Source organism: Meles meles, chromosome 12, assembly GCF_922984935.1.
Source record: "Meles meles chromosome 12, mMelMel3.1 paternal haplotype, whole genome shotgun sequence".
In the NCBI taxonomy this organism is placed as follows: Eukaryota; Metazoa; Chordata; class Mammalia; order Carnivora; family Mustelidae; genus Meles; species Meles meles.
The window spans coordinates 82,980,445-82,998,543 of record NC_060077.1 but is presented as its reverse complement, the minus strand read 5'-3'; the positions used below and the strand labels follow the sequence as shown (position 1 = coordinate 82,998,543).

The following is an 18,099-nucleotide window of genomic DNA, read 5'->3' as shown; positions in this document are numbered from 1 at the left end:
TCTCTCCCCGAGAACTTGCATTTGGTCTTTGGTCTTTCATGCGGCAGAGGGCCGGTGAAGGTTTTTAGCAGGATAGTAATTTTTGTTGGAGGGGGCTAGAGGAAGTCCAGGTGGGAAGAAGGGGCAGGTGTCCCTCTCGGGACGGCGCTGAGCATCTGCGCCTGGACACTTGCCTCTTCTTCCCACCGGGATGGGACAACTGTGAAAGACATTTCAAAGGTAGAATCTGTAAGGTTGTGCATAGGATTTGAGGAATGTGAATGCAGTTTGACCATCACTGACTACTCGGTGCTCAGCGCAGGGCAAGCCCACAGCGGTGCCCAGTAGACGCTGACCGACCGACTGACTGACTGGACAACTGTCTGCGTGGATGGGAAGAGCAGCACCGGCCGTGTCAGAGGGACAGCCCAGCCGGATCACGGTAGAGGAGCTGTTGGTGCTGTGTGTGTGCTCCCTGCGGGACGCTTTCCAAAAACAGCCTATCTCTATGAACACATTTCTTTCTTAGGACAGTCCCCGGAGCTTGGTGTGCTTTTGTCCTTGTAGACGAGGACACGGGGGCTTGGAGAGGTGACTAACGCCGCTGCTTCAGTGGCTGAGCTGGGATTTGAACTCAGGTATCCACAGAGTACTCGGTGCCCTTCTCCACAGCAGTATGGCCTCTCCCCTTCTGGAGCTTCCTGGAACCTGCTTGTGTCAAGGCCCCCCAGGAGTGATGAGCAGGCCAACAGAACCAGCGGCGGGAGGCACAGAAGCCTGCCTAGGAAACCGTTTATCTCACGTAGACATACCATCTGAGATGACCTTAGTAGAAATAACAATGGCAGTAATAACAGCACCACGGTCCTTTCCCTGGCATACGAAACCAGCTTTGTAATGAAAATGGAATTTCTCTGGGAAAGAGTCCTAGAAAGAGATGGGCCTTTGAGATAAAATAACAAATTGTAAACTAGCATCAAATTGTTTTCTGTGTGTTTTTCCTTGCAGGCTTGCCTTCTCTGTTGTGTCATTTACTTTGTCCATGTGGCGCCTACAGACCCGTCCCCCATCCCCACCCCCCCGCCCATCCCTGCCCCCTCCCCCACCCCGTGACCCAAAGGAAGAGGAAGGAGCATGCGCATCTAGGGGCAGTGGCACCCTACCTTGAGTTGACCCTCAACGAACCAGGCGGGAAGGCGAAGGGGTCCTCTAGGGGAAACATTGCTTTTGGGATGGAAGCCTGTGGCTTTCTGGAATGAAGGGTGGTGAGTTTGGTTTCCCAGGTGGCCCACGGGCCGGAACCTGAGCTCCACGGCTCAGGTGAGCGCGCCGTCATGGATCGTTACAGCCCCGACCGAGGCTGTGTTGTCATGTCATAGGTCAGAGTCACATAAAATAAACTCTTGTCATAACAAAGGACGCGGCAGCCAGATTATGTCTCAGAGCTCCTCCACTCCTTTACCCCAGAGGACACGATTTTCGATCCTGGCAGTGTAGGGAAGGGCTTCTGTTTTTATGCTGATTCCAGCTAGGGGTCTGCCTGGCTCTCCCACCCTTGTAAGTGGTGATAAATAGTGGTGGCCATAGCAGCATGGAGAGAGTGTGGCCTGGAAAGCCAGCCAGACTCTCTTGGCTCCTGTTGTATGCAAATTCGCCGAGCAGAATGCAAATGATTTCACAGTAATGTGGAAGGTTCGGGGGACAAGTGCTCATCTGTTTTCAGTGGTCTCGCTGGGCTTCTGGCAGCCGCCCCTGTAGAGGCATGGGGGTAAAAGGTAGCTGGGAGGGAGGGGCTCCCACTGTCAGGAGAGACCTCACCTGGGATTTCCCCAGGAGCAGCAGCTTTCCCTTTGGCAGCCTGCAAGCCAGGACTTCTGGGTTTCAAGAATAGGAAAAGGTCAACACGGACCAATGCCTTTTCAAGTCCTTTATGCCTCTTCTTATCCCATGACATTCCATGATCACAGGAGACAGCCAAACACTTACCAACCTCACACATATCGACTGGGCATTTAAAACAGTGTGCTGGGCATCGAAAAAAGACTCGCAAGCCTCAAAGTGTGAAACCGTGACAAAGTGTGCCCCAGATCCCCTCCAGTGTCCGGCAGTACCGTAGCCACTGGGCATGTGACGTGTGGCTAGCCTGGATGGAGATGTGAGTGGAGTATAAAGCACCCACCTGCTTTCAAAGACTTTGTGTGAAAAGATGAATGCAAAAATGCTTTATTAGTATTTTTATATTAATTTTTATGTTAATTGTATGTTGCAGTGATAGTGTTTTGGATATGCTGGTTTAAATAAGACCATATTAAATGTGGCGACTCAAAAATTTAAAATTCCACATGTGGCTCCTGTTATATTTCTATTGGACAGCACTGGTCTAGACTGCTAACCGTTTATTACACAGTGTGGTCACCTTTTTCTCCCATCTTTGGATATTATTACATAGGAGGGTAGAAAAAGCTTTCCTTTTTGCCCAGACGGGGTATAGTTTAGACAGTTTTTTGGCGCACTGTGTGACTCTTTCCCAAGTGCACTCGCATCCAGGTTCTCGTTGAGCCCACACTTGGTGTATGCAGGGAGGGCCTGGCCACACTTTTAAAGGTGAGTATCTTAAAGTCAAAGAGGAGGCTTGCCCACCTTCCTCAAGAGTTGGGGTTGGGAGTACAACGTCAGACTTTCGACCGCTAGTCCGATGTCTGTTAGAAATAAACTAAAAACTTCCGGTAGGAATATTTACTTCGAGACAATAGGACAGGATCCTATTTAGAAGTAAGTATGTCTGTGTTTGTGAATGTAGCATGTCCTGCCACGGACTGATGTGACACATTCATCCAGGGTTGGAGCCAGTATTCAGTGGAAAGGTGTCACCAGGTCAAGGTTAGGGGAAGGGTTTGTGTGTGTTGTCATGATAAGGGGATGCTTTCTTCTGTTGCAAGTCAGCTGGGGTCCTGTCCTGTTCCTGGCAGTGTGCAGCGAGGCCAGTAGATCTCACCTGCCAGAGAGTTCTGAGACTGAGTTGGATTGTCCATAAGCTGGAAGGACAAAGCAGCTACCACGGACAGAAGAGGCAGGGGATCAGATCCCAGGAGTCCCTTGTGAGTTACTGGACTCCCAGCACTTGTAAAAGCAGATGTGGGAGGGAGTTCCTTGTCCCAGGAACCAGTTCTCTGAATCTCTGGACATCAGCTAGGCATCCTACCATTTAATTCAGTTTTGACATCGACCACCTGGAGTTCGCATCAGATCCCAAAGCCTGCCCTCTGCTTTAGATACCGGTGTCTGAGCCACCCACACTTCTGACCCACCAGTTAGAAACCAGAGATTTTCACTATCCTTTCCTCACATTTGATAATTTATCGGAGTGGTTATCATTGGAGTGGTTATGACTCAGGAATATACCTGACTTACTATGACCGGTTTGTAATGAAGGATACAACTCAGGAACACCCAAATGGAAGAAGGCATAGGGCAAGGAATGGGGAAAGTGCCGGGGAGCTTTCATGCCCTCTTGGACTGTTCATCAACCGGGAAGCTCTCAGAACTCCACAGTTTAGGGGTTTGAATGAAGCTTCTATTATGTAGTAGGTATGATTGATGAAATTATTGGCTGTAATGATTAACTCATTCTGTAGCCCTTCTCTCTCCAGAAAAGGTTCCAGGGATTGGGGCTGAAAGTTCCATCCCCCTGTCATCAAGTCTTGAACTTTCTGGTGACAGGCCTCCCCTCCATCCTGAGGTGATCCAAGACCACCGGCCACTAATCATCTAATTAGCATACAAAAGACTCTCATCAGTAGAGATTCCAAGGGTCTGAGAAGCTCTTGGGTCAGGAACTGGGGACTGAGGCCAAGTATATTATAACAAAAGATACCACGATCACTGCTGTCATTCAGGAAATTCCAAGAGTTTTAGGAGCTCTGTGCCAGGAACGGGAGGTGAAGACCAAATGTATATTTCTTATTATATCACAATATCACACACTCAATCCAGACACAGGATGGGGGAGGTACACTTGTAGCGAAGAGAAGCTATCAAGGTCAGGAGTCCGTGGCTGGTCTGGCGGGTGAGATTAGCCCAGCACTGAGGGCCGGGGGCCAAGAGCCTGGGTCATGTCCCAGCCTTCTGAGCCGTTTGCTGTTTGGGTACGTCGCACACTCCTCTGAACTTCCGTTTCTTCATCTGCAAATGAGAGAGTTGGATTAGAGAGCCTCTCATTAGATTTTGTGATTCTCTAAGTTTCGAAGGCTAGGGTAGGGAACCAAGTAGAACGGTATAAATATCCAATCAGTGATAGCACTGGGGTTTGGTTTTACTGCTTTTTCCTTTGTCTAATATACTCGGGGGCCCCTGGGATCCATGGTAAATACCATCACTGGGTTGGACCAGTTATTTGGCCCTGAATGAGTCAGGGTTTGGGTCTAGGATTCCCTTAGAGCTTTGGCTGGTGCACGGGTGTTGTAGCGTAATGTCTACAAACATTTGTACGTATCTCTCTTTCCTGGTTCTCTTCTCTTCACCCCTGTCCTTTCTGTGAGTCATAATTATTTCTTATCTGATATCTTGGAAGTCTACCTGTTGTGCAGGTAGTAATTCTCCCCCACGTTGATCAGATGCTATAGTAAATCACTGCTCATTCTCTGTCTGCAGCTGTGTTTCCTGCTTTGTACCGCCGCGTATGAACTGAAAGCTCCTGGGCCATCCATGAAGACTTAAGAATTTCACTCCTTTCCTTTGTAAAGACTAGGTTTTAATTGCTTTTGGGAGGTATGGGGAGACAAAAGCCCTTGGATCTCAAAGTAGCTATGTACTTCGTAGAACATCACCCCAGGACCACATTCCCCCACTGAGGGTTCCAGCCACCTCTTCCGCCTCATTATACTTCGCCGAGCGCTGAGAAGCCTGGCATCGTTTCTGTTGGAATGAAAAGATTGGCAGAGCTGCCCGAGACAGCAGTAGCACAAAACACTGTGGCAGAAGGTTTGGTCTATACCAAGGCAGCCAGAGTATTAATTGCATTTTCTGTGATCACAAAAAAAAAAAAAAAAAAAAAAAGGCGCTGAATTATTCTCTTCGTGTTTTAAGAATGACAGGCTTTCGCTCCGCCAGCTCTAAGTGCGTGGTATCACATGGCCAGGAGATGCTAGATTTGAAAAAAGAAGTGTCGAAGTGAAGATCTCTGCTAGGCAGCTAGTTCTTAAAAAAAGACCTAAAGAAGAGCTCTTTCAGAGTGGGCACCTATAGAAGATAGGGGATGGGGGGGAGAGGAATTTGTCTCCATAAATTTCTGCGGTCTCTTGTATTTGCCCGTTTCGAGATCTTGTTTTAAATTTTGAAACAGGACATTGGAAGTTTCTAGCTACAGTTTGTTTTTGCGGGTGGGTTAGTGAAAACGTGGTCAGGAGGATTTTGAGATGTGCTTATCTTCCCCCAGACCCTGTACCAACAGGCTGGGGAATAACCAAATGTCCACGCCAGGCACTCACCCCCTTTGGGCCTCTGTCGGGAGCGTACCCCGTTCACATGCCACGCTGACATGTATGCCGCCCAACACATGCCCGGTCCTTGCCCGGTCACTGTCTCCCCCGGACCCGCAGAGGATATTTTGTCGAGACTGTTTGTGAGGATTTAACTTGGTTGGGAGGAGAATAGATAAAGCAGGTGTCAGCCTGTGTATTGGGGATTTTCCTCTGATGAAAATTGTTGTTCTGTGCCGCACCCCACCCTCCCTTCACAGCCCCGAAAAAGAGAAGTATGTGCGCTGCTGATGTTCAGCGTTTGAGGGTGTTTTGGTTTAAAGTGCTCAGGGGATCAGAGAGCATTTCGTTCTGGGTAGTGCGGTCCGGAGAAGTGTTTTGGTTTCATGTGATTAGACCTGTCTCGCCAATCCTGCTGCTTGGGTTCGTTCTCTCTCTCTCTCTCTCTCTCAGGCGGTGGGGGGTGCAGGGTGAGAGCGTGCAGGGGAAGCAGCCACTGAGAGCCTGGCTGGATGCTGGGAGGAGGAGGCTGGGTCCGGCCGCGTTCTCGGGAGGCTTCGAGCCCAGCTCCGCTCTTCTGAACTTGCCGCGCCAAAGCGAGGCTCCTCCAGCAAACACCGGCTTGCGTGGGGAGAGCCATTGCTGACATGACTTGTCATCCGCAATGGGAAGATGCCAGATCGTGAAGACCTTCCGTCTTCGGGCTTCTGAGCCCACTCTGCTCAGTAGGGAGCTCGTTTTCTTTCCTGGTGCATGGTGTGGTAGAGCGCTTCACTCCATGGAAACTTCTGCAGCAGAAGCCTTTTCCGACAGCCCCCCACCCCCCACACACACCCGTTTCACCCACAGAGTCAGGGAGAACCGTTAAGCCAGTCCTCAGTGCCCTATCTCACGGCTGAAGGACCATTCATTTCAGATGTGGGAGAGAATGGCCCTGCCATTCTCACCTGCTCAGTGTCACGCACGGGCCCTTCTTCTGTGGGGGAGACCTGCTCTGAGATCAGAGTGCAAGGCCCTGCCTGGAACTGTGAATGTAAGGCGATATGTAGAGCCTACATCATTTCTAACCCATGTTCCTTAGTTCAGAAGAATAAAACCTTTCTGAAACATTGTATTTGTTTCAGTGTCTGCCTTAATTTATCAGATTGCTGTCCATTCATATCTATGATCATAAAGGTTACCGTCCAAGCTGGGACCTTACAAGGGTGAGAGGAGGTGTTCTTAATTACTACACTGAGACATCGGGAGAAACTGGGATGGCCCCAGGCATGGGCAGCTATAGGCATAACCCTGAATGTATTCACCTTCTTAAGGATCAGGCATGACTTTTTTTTTTTTTAAAGTTTGTGCTGAATCTTTTCTGCATTTTTCTGAAAACCAAATGGAGTGTTTTGTAGGTTTCCATGTTGGAACAAACCACCCTCCAAACATCTCCCTGAGAACCACTCTAGCTGAGCTGTGACGTCTTTCCCTGGGTCGCGTCTGGACTCCGTGTTTCCACGCCAAAGAGACAGCCCCACGGAGCTCTCCCGTTCTCACCCCTGTGAGCTCAGCACTGCTCGCAGGCTTCTTGGGCTCTAACCCAGCTTTCTTCCTGTGGCATTCCTCTGCTTCACAAATACACTCCCTTGTTCAGGAGTCTAAGATTAGGAAAAAGAGACATAAAATAGGCTCCGCATCTCTTTCAGTGTGGTCCCTTTCCACCTTTCCTCCACGGGAAGGGAGAGCATCTAAAACATTCATGCGGTAGTTCTGGTCTGTTTTAATGAGGAAGCAAAAAGAATACTCACGAGTAGCCCAGGACCTCAGTGGATGGTGTGACAGAGAAGGTTCCAGATGAACGAAGTAGTTCGAGGCCGTTTGCTCGCCTCCGTGCTGCTGAATGGACTCTACGGTGCTGTGTTTTTGCACGTTGGGAGAGGACACCTTGGTTTAACTGCAAACCCCAAGAGGGTGTTTTCTCTGTTTATTCCACCTTCTGTGAATGATGCCAGGCACAGGCTTGTGGAGCCCTGGACACCTGATGAGTATCGGCTTCCAGAGCTGACGAGGGCCTGTTGAAGGGCGCTAGGCCGCATGTGACGGTGGCTGTCCAGCTAGGTAACCCTCCCATCAACACGGTCCTGTGAGTCCGTGATAAGAAGAGTGATGACTTTTTGAAAAACACAGAATATTTTTCTCACAGCCGTGAACTTCCATCTCCTCAGTCAAAATGATAATACACTTTGGGAACAACTGAGAGATTCTTTCAACAAATGAAGAATGTATAAACCCAGCACATGCGCCTCAAGAATTTGACATTGGAAGAAAATCTGCTTCGTCCCACTAAGTAACTCTTGTGAAAAACCTCATCCTTTTTTTTTTTTTTTTTTTTTTGCTTTTTTTGCACTTTTCAATGTGCAGCTAAATTAGGCCACAGGAAAAGGATATTGTACCTTCAAAGAGCCGGCGGGGTTGGCTGGGTTCTTTCTATTCGTGGAAAACAGCTGTGGGTGCCGGGGGTAGAAGTCAGGCTTTTTGTTCCACGCTGAGGTGGGAAGGTTCGGTGGTGAGATGCAGGGCTCCGCTGTGGAGGAGGGCGCAGATGCCGAGCGGCTTTATCAACATCTTCTCGGCGTTTGAAATGTGTTGATAATGACCTGGGACAGAGAGACGGGCGGGACGCGGGTGGGAGTAGGAAAGGAACATTCCTCCTACACAGTGCGCACATCTTCTCTTGTTTTTCTGTCTGTGATGGCTGCAGATGAGGTGAATCAGGTTATTCGTTTCCCTGGCCTTCTACCTGGCACGAGGGTTTCTCGAAGCCCGTGGGGCTGTTGGCCTGCTGGGCGAAGCGCGAAGGAAGTCCGTGGAAGGAGGGCCGGCTTGAGCAGTGGGCTACATGCTCCTCCTTCCATCGTGCTCCCTCTCTCAGGTCCAAGGCCACCAGTGGGATTTAGCTTGGGTTTTGCTGAAAGGGATTGCTGCTCTGGCCCGTATTACGGGTGAGATGTGGCGGCATTTTCTTTGTTCTAAGTTAAAAATCAGGGTTAGGAATTCTCTTTTGCTTTGAAAACCATGTTCTGAGGCGGCATGCTGAGTAGATGGCTTGGAAGGCCTTTGAATACTGTTTCTCTCTCTCGTTTCCTAACTTTCTTTCCAGGGACATTCTCTACCCCACAGTTTCAGTCGCGTGTATAGGCGGCTGATTCTCGAATGGCTGTCTCTGCAGAGTCCAGTTCTGCCCGTGTGTACTGTGTCCTGATGAACCTTTCCTCCCAGGTCTCCTGTGGGCAGCACAAATGTAACATATCACAAATACTTAATGCAGGAATAAACTCATTATCCTTCCAGAACCTTCCTCGGACTCTGCCATTCGGCTCCACATGGGCACGGTCATCCCTATCACCCAGAGGCAGGACTTAGGATGCCTTTTTCGTGCTTCTGCTCAGCACCCGCACAGGGAGCCCCAAGTCCTGCCATCCTCGGTGACTTCCTAGGCTTGCTGCCACTGCCCTTTGTAACTCTTGCCTCGGGGACCCCATTAACCTGCTGCAGCGTCTGCTCCTTCCAGTTTATGCCTTATAACAGACTTGATGAAAATTCTTCCCTGATTAAAAAACAAAGAGGCTCCTCTTCTCCTAGAAGGAAAAGGAGCTTGCTGCTGAGTTCCTCCCTTGCTGGAATGTTCGTCCTTCGGCGGCGCCCACTGCTCCGTAGCAAGGTTGGCCAGGCCTCAGACCCCTCTGGTCTTCTCTGCTCTGGGCATTTTCGTTCCTGCTGTTTTTAATGCTCATAGTGCTCTGTTTCCATCCACATTTTCCAGAATTCTGCAGCCACTTAGGCTCAGTTCCCCTGGAGGAAGAAAGGTGTCCCTATTGAAAGCGACTCCGCTGACCTAAACATCTCTACCATGCCTCCAGCCTTCCCTGGGCCTCCCTTCCAAGCTCTGATTCTGCTCTGAGGCACAGATGTTTGCTTTCCTTGTCTTTCTTCCTCTCCTAGGCAAGAAGTATGTGGAGGCCCAGCCCCACCTCTTCTGCATTTGCCTGTTCAGCTCTGTGCCTGGTGGTCTCGTACTAATGGGTGCTCCATGACATCTGCCAAAGGAATGAATCAGCGAATGAAGTATAGTGGTCTTGCCATCCCTTACTTTTAAGATGTGTTCAATTCCCCCCGGCTTCATTCATTCGTTCAGCAATTATTTAGTGAGTTCCTGCCTCAGTGCGAGGCATCTGGCTCCATCAGCAAGCAAAGCCAAGATCTCTACCAGAAGGTGCTTCCATTCTACCTTCTTGCCACGACTCCCCGTCTTTGCAGTCACCACCTTCTTCAAGGCCCTCAGCTCTTGAAGAAACAGAACTGCAGTTATTTTCAATATTACTAACTTTATATTTTGTTATTCTGTGAATAAACCTTGCTGCCAAGAAGTTCTGCCTTCTTGGTGGTTTGCAACTTTGAGGATCTTGTTCTTAAAACTGGCGACGTATCCCTGTGGCTGGGAGGGGGTTGGAAACGCTACTTCTTTTCACTGCCTGACAACCAAATCAAGGCATTTTGCAAATTGCTCTGAAAGAGTGACAAAAGTTTCCTTGATTTTCAGGTGGTTTTGTTTTGTTTTTTTAAATCTGCAGCATTGAAACTTTTGCTAGACTGCTGCCCCTGGAGTAGGAGCAAGTAAGTGCTCATCTTCCTTGGTTAATTGCTACATATTATAAAACAAAAGCAAAAACAAAACAGCAGTGAATTACATCCGGGCATCAGTAAGAATGGAAAACAACTGTTTTTCAAAGTTTGATCTGTGTGTTACCAATAAGGAAGAAATTTATCCTTTGTCAGATAGGTATATGAAAATAGAGTAGTGTTAGTGGCAAACAGATTTATGGAGAAAGTGCCTAAAATTTTTATTGGATCCATATTCTCTATTTGTGATTTTGAGTGACTGTTGGTCACAACACACAGACTCGGAATAATGTGCTATCTTCACGTAGGACGGTCTAGCCACGAGTTCTTTTTTATCTTAGCTTCAGTGAAACGGTATTTGTGGAAAGATATTGCTTTCAATGCCAAAACCCAACAATTTTGTTTTCAAATTCCTGAAAACTAAAAAAAGAAATCTTGGTGACATAAATGTTCCAAATTCAAAATGTCCAAAAGTGAACTCATCAACTTCCTCCTTGGGCCTGCTGTTCTCTGTCTGCTCTGTCTGGGTAATGATATCACCATCCACCCAGACAAAGCCCAAACTTTTAGATCATTTTCAACTCCGTTTTCTCATCTGGGAGGTAGAACTTTCCTGGATGATGTCTGGAGAGCCTTTCCAGCTCTAAGAATCTACAGTCTATAGTTCCATGGTTCCTTCTTGACATGAATTCCCCACACATCTCAAGCCCACCTTTGAAGGGTCTCACGGGGAGAGTTATGAATTGGCCTCACTCTCTTTGAGCTCGTGTTCCCAGCCCTGTTCATTCTCTTTGCCAAAATATCTTCCTAAAACACCTGTTCTAGACCTTCAGAAATCCTCATTTTCTCGGAGCTTCTGTTTCCTTGTTAGTTCGTGGCTGGTCAAGAGTATAAAACTATTAGCCTCAAAAATTCTTAATACCTTCTAAGAAAGTTGGTTCCTGGAGAGCCCCTTTGTCTTCCCAGTTCAGGTGACTGGTGGGAAGAGCAGAAAAGCAGTCAGCTGCTCTGAGCAAGAAATGGTGCTGCGCAGCTACTGGGGTAGGAGAGAAAGAAGGTAAGGGAGACAAGAGGACAGCTACAGAGGATAAGAGGTTGTGGGGAGAGGTGTGTGCAGAGGTGGTTCAGGGTTAGTGCTGCTGTGGAATGTGCTGGTTATCTCCTCGGTGTCCTGCATTGGAGACCTGAGTCCTTCAAGGCCCTCAGAGCTGTGTGGGACACCTTTCGGATGCGTCTTCATATTGTCACGGGAGTCAGGAGACCCAGATCCACAATGGGGGTAGTAACATCTACCCCTGGGGCACCGAGTTTTCGTGAGGTTTGGGTATTAAGGAAATGTTGAACTTCTTCCCATGATTTGGGGCCACCTCCAACCTCTCATGTCACCTTCCAGCCCTCACCCCGAAACTAACCCCCAAATCCTAACTCTATAGCTTGTTATGCAGGGGCTTTCTGGGCTGGCACGGTCCTCGTTCCAGCTTACCTCTCCCCTTCTGTCTCCTCTCCCCTACCTGCTCTCCCCTCCACCCCCAACAGCCCCAGTCTCTTCGTGGAGTCTCTCCTTCAATGAGAATTAACCTTCCCTTTGTCTGGGTTCTCTCAGTGTTTATATAAGGCACAGTAGCTTTGGATCGTAATCATTCATGTATGTCCCTGTGTGTCCTCCCCCACCAACGGTGTAAGAGGTTCTCAGTTCATATCTGACGAACTGAAATTCATTCCTGGACAATCGCAGTAACTTTAAGGATCGTAAAAGGAACGGCGAGGCCGTTCTTTTACATGGTGCTCCCGTTTTGTGTACAGGGAGCTCGCCTGATTGGGGGCAGATTTTATCTGACCCATGTCCCGAAGCGGTGACTACCTCACGTGTCTGTGGTCTGTTTTCAAACAGCTGTCATAGGGTCAGAGCCCCCCCAGGAGACCCTTTTAGGACACAGTCCAGAAACACCCAGTGCAGGACAGGCATCCTGGCCCTGATGTAGCCTGGCAGGCTGCTGCTGCGGAAAGTGGGTGCAGAAGCCCCCCCCTTATGGCCACTGGGAACCAATACGGGTGCCTCCCACCTCCCCACACCCACCTCCGGTAGTCTGTCTGTCATGGGGTGTAAGTGGCCACCAGAAGGCAGGGAATACAGAGAGGAGCTGGCTGAATGAAATCGAGTGGGTGCACTACAGCCTCCTCCAAGTACCCCCCCCCCATTCATTCTCCCTCCGCGGCCAGCACCACCTTGCTCTCACTGTCCCTCCCTTCTGCAGTGAGCCTCTTGGTGGAAGCCCGGCTCAGCGCTCGGCTCCCATGTCCGAGCCGCAGCACATGGCTTGCATATGTTCAGTGTGTGGCCCACACAGGCCTCTAGAACCCTTCTCCCGGCCGGCACCTCCCCAGCCAGAACCCATGTTGTATTGCATATGTTCCCCTTTCACAGGGTCGCGGGGAGGTGCTCTCTTACCCACACGGGGCCCCAGCTAAGGCCGTGCAGCCCCGGGGAGACGGCTGGAGCATCGCAAGGGTCCCTTCCACCGCCTGGGGCTCAGTTCCAGAGGTCAGCCAGAGACAGAACACAGCAAGGACAGAGCCTGCACCGGCATTTTTCTTCCCACCCAGCCCATCTCCAGGGCAATGGTCTTCAGCGGGGAACAACAAGCCCTCATTCCTTGCCAGGGGAGTTGAGTACACAAGGCTCTTGGACGAGTGAAAAGTTCCCCTCAATGACCTTTGTTTTTCCATTTAAAGCGAATCCTTGTTCCAGCCCCCTTTCCTCCTGCTGCTGCTTATAGGCCCTTCTGGGTCCCTTGGGGGGCGCAGCCACAGGTGAGCGGGCCCGGTCGGCCCTGAAGACGGAGCCAGAGGTGGGGAGCCTGGTCTCGCGAGAGCTCTGGGCCTCCGCGTCGCGTTGCCCGCAACTCCTTTCCCTTTTCCCTGGCGTCTACGCTCGCTGGAGTGGAGCGTGAGAGGACCTGGTCCCTGTGACCTTCTGGGTTCTCACATCTGGATCCAGAGCTGCGTAGTAAGCCTGTCTTGGGTCTGGGGCTGGAAAAACCCACGCTTCTCTCCTGCGTCACCGAGACTGCGCTGCAGCCAGAAATGTAGTCAGGAGGCCCCGTGGCCGTGTCGGATGCGGTGTTCGAACCGCGAGGGGCAGTGCGGCTCTCGGCTCTGGACTTTTAGGCCCTTGAGGCATGGGTTTTGGGATCTAAAGTTTCAAAGCAACCAGCTGGTTTCAAGGTCCCCGTAGAGTGTTGGGAGAAGCCCGGCCACAAAGGGCCTGCAGAAGCCGCACACGTGGTGTAGGCGGCCACCTTGTTGGGAATGACCCCTGTGGGGAGTCTGAACGCCTTTGGTTCAGCTCAGTTCCTGGGAGTATCTCCTTCTGGGGCGCCCAGAGAAGGGAGACTGTCATCAGGACCACATTTGGGTCCTCGCACGAGAGCCCTGCAGAACTATGTGTGATCTTCCCCCTACCCCCACAGTCCCCGCCCCTGTTTGGGGACTCTTAGGCTTCTGAGTGGGGAGAAGGCAAGGGCTGATCTGATCCTGGGGCTCCTGTTAGCACCAGCACCTCAGCTCAGCCCTGACGTCATTCACCTCAGAGCACTTGAGTGAGCTCCGCGCCCGAGGGGGCCCCATCTAGGCCTTAGCTTGGCATGGGGGGATCTCGACCCGATTTGGGGTTACTATAGACTAAATATTTGTGTCCCTTCCCAAAATTCATAGCCTTCGGGAGATGAGTAGGTCATAAGGTGGTCCCTCATGAATCTGATTAGGGCCCTTATAAAAAAGAGAGCCAGAGAGCTCCCCGCCCCTCCTGGCGTGAGCGGACACAGAAGATGGCTGACCGGGAACCAGGAAGTGGGCTCTCCTGAGACACGGAATCTGCCTGCACCTCCATCTCGGACTTCCGCGTGGCCAGAACCGTGAGAAGTAAGTTGCTGTTGATCACAGATCAGTGGGTGGAGGCTCTTCTCCGGTAGCAGCCTGGGCTGACTGACACTTGGGGGTCTCAACCTTGGCCGCCCATTGAAACCGCCCAGGCAACATTGAAAAATCCCAGGCCAGGCCTCAGACCAATTTAATCAGGATATATGAGGTGGAGGGTGGGACCCCGGCATCAGATGCTCCCCCAGGCAAAGCTTGCCCACACCACGCTTCCAAGCCTCCCGCGCCACAGAGGTACCCCTTTTGGTGACCCGCTACAGTTAGGGTGACAAAAGCTGGATCCCAGTTGCATAGGAAAGTAAAGCTTCTTTTGTGTCACTGAAGGGTCTGAAGTCAGATTTTCCACTGGACTGAGACACAAACGCCAAGTTTATTTAAAAAGTGCTCTTGATCTACCTCAAACTAGGAAGTCTAGAGAATCCTGTGGGAGCCATTTATTCTCACACTCGAGTGCACCTTTCGCTCCCCCTGCCCCAAGCCTGATGGTTTTCTCCATCACCAGAGGGGCCTTGGGGCTTACTAGGAACATAATTGAACTGAAAATTCTGGGGTTGTGCACTTGGGTGACTGGCAAGTGACTGAAATGGTTTTTCACCACACAGCGAAGAGTGATTTGGAGAGAATGGCGTCTCTATAAATTGTCCACTTCTCTGTCATGTTTCTAGTTTGGGACGCGGGTCTCACAAGCAGAGGGGTCATTCCTGGCTGAATCTGTCCAGTGACGATTTGTCTAAAACTTCAAAAGGAGAAGAGCAGCACGGTACATTTGCATTCAGTTAACCATGCAAACCTTTTTAGGCTAACAAAATAAACAACTAAATTGGTGGTTTGTTTTATTACCAAAATGGTTGAGTGGCGGAGGCAGGAAAGAGTCTACCTCCCAGGCTGGAAAAGGTTAAGTGTTCATGTCAAAGAGGACCAAAAACTTGAAAAGCTTTACTATTTGGTCGAATTTCACTGAAATCAGAAAGTGATCCGTTTGATAGCCAGCAAACAAAAAGACCTTTAGCAGTGACACAGAATGTTTTTAATTCTGAGGATGGGCTTTGTAGAACTCTGCAAATGACATTTGTTTTGGCTTTGGTGTTTTTGTTGCCATGTTTATTGCCTTTAGTTCCAAGTGGGAGTAGTTTTCTGCTCCTAATTATCCAAAAGGCAAGAAAAAAATAACTAGAATTAAAAAGGGGTGGGGAGGGGAAATATGTCCTGAGAGTTTCATTAATTGCAAAATGAAGTTAAATGGTGCGTTCGATAAAAGTACTTCTCAGAACCGAAGGAAGATTTCTCAGAAAGAGCCCATTAAAGCTGGATCCTCTAAGGCAGTGGAAATCCCAGGAACAAAAGCCAAATGCCTGGGAATTGAGTTTCAGAAGAATTTTTTTGAATTGGTGCAGCTTGGTAATTTACAAAATGGGATGGAATCGCGGACTGTTCTAAAATCTGTTCAGCTAAAATGGGATAATACATTTAGCTTACACGGACCACGCACGCCTGGCTCTTGCTATTATTATATTATTTACTGCCATTTATCAAGCATATTCCTGTGGGCCAGGGCCAGTGTTTTGACAATGGTGATTTCACTTTTGATGATTATAGAGATTCAGTGCCTTTCACAGAAGTCATTAGTAGATCATACAAGGGTCATAATGCCAACTCTTCAGTGCTTCGAGTAAAACCTGTAACGGCGTTTCAGGTATTATTTGGGTAGATGTTAAAGCTAAGCTTAACAATAAGATTTTCATTTTACTGACATGCTTTATAAATTGGATCTCTCTGTTCAGGAGGAGAAAAGGAAAATAAACGAAGTCAACTTTCTTTATTGCTTGAATCAAGGATTAAAGTGGATATGGGGGCGGCTCATTTTCAAGGCCACGATTAGGCTCTCGCAGACCAATCTGGGTTTTGAAGATTCGAAGCAGTTCTGATAAACTTCCAGGGTAAATTCTGATCTTTTGGCCGATGAGAGAAATAAGTACTAGTTGCGTCTTATGGATTGAACTTGCTATTTAAAGATAATCAGAGTTGCAGTTAATTATCATCATAGGGTGACCTGTCACTTAACCTTCTTAATTACGTATGCCAAGAACTTGGGGGTGACGGCGCTAACTGAACTGAATTATTAGGTTGAGAAATATTAAAGCCTTTTTAATCAACGAGAGTCTTTAATTTAGCCATCGGCTAAATTAAGGTAAATTAAGTTTACCTTAGCTGATGATGGCTATGGGCTATGGTTATGCTATAAATAGAGTATTTGGTAAAGCTGATAATACTGGTTACCGCTTTGGACTCCTTTTAGTTCACTCCTTACCACTAGAAATTCCTGTTGGTGTTTATGTTGAAACATGGAATAACTTAGGGAAATTGTTCACTGATCTTGGATGGAGTCGTAAAAAACCAGCAACTACCAACAGCCAGACAGATAAACCATGACCTTCTCCGGGTGTCTTCTCTCAGTCGTGTTAAAGTTACCTTGTCTGACTTGTGGAAGTTCCTTACAATTACTGTTGCTACCATTTCTGCTTTTGAATTTTGAAGTAATTTAAAAAATTGTGGCAAAATATATATAGCATGAGATTTACTGCTTTATCTTAGAGCGGTTCAGTAGTGGCGTTTGTGTCGCCGTCACCATCATCCGCCTCCAGAACTTCCCGCATTTTCTCAGATAGGAGCTCTGGACTCATTAAACACTCACTTGCCATTCTCCTCTCTCCCGCGGCCCCTGGCAACCACCATTCTCTTTCTGTCTCAGGAATTTGATGACTCGAGGTCCCTCTTATAAGTGGAATCATATTTGTGATTTAGCATTATGTCTTCAAGGTTCATCCACATTGTACTGTGTGTCAGAATTTCCTTCCTTTTTAAGGCTGAATAATATTCTGTTGTATGTGTAGACGACATTTTTGTTGGGTGCGTATCGAGGAGTGGAGCCGTCATCGAGGCAACGCCAGCCAGTTTCCCAGAATGGTTGTATCAGTTTATACTCACACCAGCTGTGTTTGAGAGTTCCCGATAGTTACACTGCACACTTAGAATTGTCGGGCTTTTTATTTTGGCTATTCTAGTGTGTTCGTAGTGGCATCACATTGTGGGGTTTTGTTTTGTTTTTTTTCATTTCTCTGATAACCAGTTATTGATTGCTAATTGTTTTTCATGTTTATTGATCATCTGCTTTTGTGACGTGCCTGTTCGAGTCCCTTGCCCATTTTTCAATCTGTGTCTGGAAAAAAATGACTGTTTCAATGTGTCTGGGTGGGACAGCTACGCCAGATGTCATAATGGTGTGGCCCCATGTTCAGGATCCCCAAGTAGGATCCGCAGAAATGTGGCAGCCTCAAGGCAGGTGCCGCAGATGTGTTATATGGGCAACTCTGTGACAATCACCGGGGCCTTTAGGGATGTGAGATTTCCGAAGCGGTGAACAGTTCTGAGGGAAGTTCTAAATGACACACAGTAGATTGCTCCCTATTGTGTTCCTGGATTGTGTGTTTTGGTTTTGGTTTTGGTTTTGGTTTAATATTTTATTTATTTATTTGACAGAGAGAGAGGTCACAAGTAGGCAGAGAGGCAGGCAGAGAGAGAGGGAGAAACAGGCTCCCCACTGAGCAGAGAGCCTGATGCGGGGCTCGATCCCAGGATCCTGAGATCACGACCTGAGCCGAAGGCAGAGGCTTAAACCACTGAGCCACCCAGGCGCCCCTGGATTGTGTGTTTATGCAGATCTCAGAGAAAACACTTTGTGTTCACATGTGAAATGGAGTCAGTTTCTCCCTGGAAGGGACATCCAGGGGATGGTAGAAAGTCCTAGGGGATGTGGGACATTTCTTGATCAGGCTGGGCCATCCCACGCATTTAGGTTGTGATCCTCTAAACAGCCTCATCAGTGACCCCTGATTATCAAGTGACTACCAGGACAGTCCCCGCGAATTTCCTAAACGCCCCCGGGGTGGTCTGCTCGGGGTGGTCTGCTCTCCTCAAGAAACATTGTAGACCCCGGCGGACTCTCGAAAGGATTTTGGGTTCCGTTTCGTGTGGGATGGGAAGCCAA

General features: G+C 48.8%; 1 protein-coding gene across 1 annotated transcript in view; it reads left to right on the top strand.

The window, feature by feature from the left end:
* The window catches only part of BCL2 (BCL2 apoptosis regulator), a 167,859-nt gene that overhangs the window by 20,292 nt on the left and 129,468 nt on the right, over positions 1-18,099 (top strand). The window lies entirely within an intron of this gene.